The sequence below is a fragment of the Octopus bimaculoides genome, chromosome 2 (assembly GCF_001194135.2).
Source record: "Octopus bimaculoides isolate UCB-OBI-ISO-001 chromosome 2, ASM119413v2, whole genome shotgun sequence".
Taxonomy (NCBI): Eukaryota; Metazoa; Mollusca; class Cephalopoda; order Octopoda; family Octopodidae; genus Octopus; species Octopus bimaculoides.
In genome coordinates, this window is record NC_068982.1 from 25731571 (window position 1) to 25735670 (window position 4100).

At 31.3% G+C, this 4100-nt stretch overlaps 1 long non-coding RNA gene across 1 annotated transcript in view; it reads left to right on the forward strand.

Moving 5' to 3' along the window:
- Positions 1-4100, forward strand: part of LOC106881000 (uncharacterized) — an 11727-nt gene that overhangs the window by 4068 nt on the left and 3559 nt on the right. The window lies entirely within an intron of this gene.

Genomic DNA, 4100 nt, shown 5'->3' on the forward strand with positions numbered 1-4100 from the left:
TAAGGCACGCATTTTAGCTCTGACGACGCAACCTTCGTGTTTGGCGTTGAGGTGTTGGTCGAGGGCCATCCTCGCAGCCAAAACGTTGGTTGCGCTGCCAGCTGTAAGTGCCTCTTCTAGTTTTTTAGATAGATAGATAGGTAGATAGATAGATAGATAGATAGATAGATAGATAGATAGATAGATAGATAGATAGATAGATAGATAGATAAACAGACAGATATAGATGTAAATATAACTCGTATTGGTTAATATATCGTGAACCAACTTTTGTAGAGACATTTCCTCTTAGTTTACGAGTACTATTTGTGACAGCTATATAATGTATACTCATCTGCATACAAGCAATCAAAGTACTTCCGTTACGAAATACAAGCAATCAAAGTACTTCCGTTACGAAATAGATATTTTAGAGCCTGCTTTGATTCTGTTCGCACGAATTGGCAAAATAATCTTAGTATGGCAAAAATAAAATATTGCTTGCCCGACATGGAATTCATAACAAGCTATTCTGTTTTTCCTAGCATGTCCCATTCAGTATTAATCTATCCTATCTATTTAAGTATTTTACTGTTGGAGTAGTAGTTGAGAAAGATTGTGACAATAAAGTTTTGTTGAGACTTTGCATAGAAAATTCCTCACTGGTTCACACTTCCTTGTTTGGTTGTCTTTGCTATCCATTTGAAGACTATGTTGCTATTCGAGTTATTGTTAATATAGTTATTTGATTCTTATGGTTGTTCGATGTTGCTTACGTTTCCTTTTATGCTGCTAACTCCTTACTATTTATGATCATATGGTGTACATAATATCCTTACATCAGCCATGTGTAACATCAACTCTGATTTTGTTTTAGGTTATTACTTTTATTCTTAGTTCATGCTGCTTTTTGGTTATTATTTTATTTTTGTGTTTGCTTTATAGTTTTACATTATTCATAATTTGTGTGCATAATGCGTACATAATTTATGTACATAATAAATGTACGTGATTTATGTATACGATTTGAATTTTGTAGTTGTTGTTTTACAAGGTATCAGCAGCTTATGTACTAACGTTCCACAGAAAATATGAGAAACACCCACATACATAAAAAAAAAACCTATTTAATTACCATGAAACTTTAACTTAGGTCTTATGTACTAACGTTTCACCGATGAAAACATTTCGGTTTGTATTGTATAATCAAATAAAACTTATATATAACTCAGTAGTTATTTAGCTAATATGATATATCTAATTTACGTCATTTCATTAAGTATACCATACACAGAGACTTGGTTTAGATTTCTGCTTTAGATTAGGTTTGATCAATATGATCGCAGGAAATCTATTTTATTTCGTATAGGCTTAGAAACATTTCTTTTTTTTTTTGCCTTTATTTCTTTTTTCTGTCAGTTTATCCTTGAAACTAATATATGCCTTGAGAATATTAAAGTACTTCCTATCCACATTTTTATTTTGTTTTGATATAACTCGTTTTGAAACACAACCTACGTAAAATACATTTCATTAATCTCATTATCAAAACAGGATATTTGTCAGCATTCGAAGTTAAAAAAAAAGGAAACAGAAATAGCAAACTATATAGTTACTATTTGTGGCATTTCCTTTCAAATTAATTTCTACAGCAATCTAAAAAGTTATTTTTAAAAGTTTTCTTATAGGCTAGTCAGAGAAGGGAGGGTAGCGCCCATGAAGTTATTGCAAGGTATCTCAATCAGGTTGATGGAAGAACTAGCTGTGATTACCATCAATTTGCAAATAAACTGAATAGATTAATAAAATATAATTTCCCGTCTGAGCCGGGATGTCGGATTTCTGCTATGTTGCTAGTCAAAGCATTTTAATGTCTTTGAAACAAAAGGAACTTACGATAAAATTATTTTGCAGCTTACATGTAAAGCCATGTTCCTTGCTCCAAGATTTACAATGAAGACGAAAAATCCTTATACATTATAGTTATTTCTCCAACCTTTCATGAATCTATGATGACATAGAACTATTCGTTCTCTTCAATGTAGCGAATTTGTCACTCTTCAAAGAAAAAGAACTATCATTGCCGTTACAAATCAATTTTTGTAACAATAGCAGCCTGGTACATTACATTCACTGGAATAATTACAATTTATTGAACAGAATTAAATTTACTTTCATTGAGAAAGAATTTCACTATTAGAAAGTTAACCATTAGCATACAGAAATTCTAAGAACTTGTTGGCAGCTCAAGGCTTCAATACCTTATTAGTGATTTTATACTACCTCATTTAATTAATTCTAGTGCGTTATGCTTCGTTTTAATCGATAGTTTATCAATAATTTACGTTCGTGGTATATGTGTATACATTTCTTATGTAGATGGCGACGAAACTATATCAACGACAAATACGTACAATTCGATTATTGGTAACAAGATGTCGAAATTAAATGTGAAAGGACATTGACTTATATACTCAGTTTATATATTTAGTTACATGCTCACTTTGTCTTAGTTGGAACGGTTATATGGGAAACATTTCGCTGGTTTTTATTCAGTATTGAAAGACTAAGTCTTTACGGAGATTCAAGAATATGTAGTCTCTTTAAAAAATTACACAAAGTTTGATGAAAAGAAATTATTGCCTCGTTGTACCACTACAAGCTTCTTCTGGGCAGAATTCTCCATTTCTACCACTTCCTGTCTACGCAGCGTTGTAGAAACAATAATTATTTCTAGGTTCCATATATTTACTTTTACGAAATTATGCCCTTCAGAAATTTAGAGATATAACTATTATTCAAAGATTCCAAAAATATACACTTTACGTGGTTGATATTATGCTGACATTCTTGGTGCTAATAGTGCTAGTGTTTTCTGTGCTAGAATTTTTGTTGCTTCTGTCAAATTGGTAGACATTGAGGAGGCTTAGAAAATTTATATACATTGAATGTTTAATTCACTGAAACTAAAGTGCCTTAATGTATAGAAAAATAATTTTAACTCTCAACTATTCCCAACGTTCCTCCTGACTTTATGGGAACTAACACACTCCACTTGATAGATTTTGAAAATGCAAGATATCAACTTAAATCTTCAGAAAATTGCAACGGGTTTTCGATGGAATATGTAACAACTAAATCAACCACGCTATTCCCAATTATCCTCATATTTTTACATGAAACTGAAATAGAAATAAAGAATAGTAAAAACAGAAAATTACAAAATATTGCAGAAACCTTTTAACTATTACATGCTATCTGTTCGCCAATAGATCTCGCTGATATTTTAGTTCTAAAGTTTGCATGGGTTTTGAAAATAACTGTCATAATAAGTTACAGAAAATTTACTAACAACCCGTCCAGATCGAACACTGCCTTTCATCAACTGATGTCGGTGAAAAAAGTTCTGTTTCAATACTGCGTTTGATTTGATTGATAGTACACATCACACTAAGTTTAATATATTGTGCTTATATTATAAATTAACATTTATCACAACAGAAAACCACACACAACCAAAGAAATAAACAAGCAAATAAAGACGTAGACACATAAATGAACGCATATCTTCGAACTGATTGTGAAATATTCGAAAGATACTCATCATATTCCTTCAAAACCTTCATACAAAACTGAAACATTACCTAAAATATGACTACATATCATACATCGTATAATATGTTCCATGCGCTTTTGTTGATATTTTTCACATGTTTAAGCTTAAATAAAATGATACGATTTAGCGCAAAGAATATCTAAAATTATCACGATTAAGCCCGTGGGATTTAACTATGTTTCTGTATTTATGTAAATATGATAATTTGCTAAACTTGATTGTTTGAATTTATACAGTTGTGCAAGTTTGTAACTTGTAGTATATATGCAATTGTTGTGAATACAGAAGTCATTCTTCTTCCTCTGTAATATAGATATTAGATTACTTATATCTCCGAATATCCCTGATTTGCAAATGTGTCTAGAATATATAACAGGTCGTAGGCAATTTTAAACCTTCCCAGCAACCAAAGAAAGCAATACTACTCTACTAGAGCTATTATTATCTTATTGCATAATACAGTTGTGTACGTGTGTGTGTGTGTGTGTGTGTGTGTGTGTGTGTG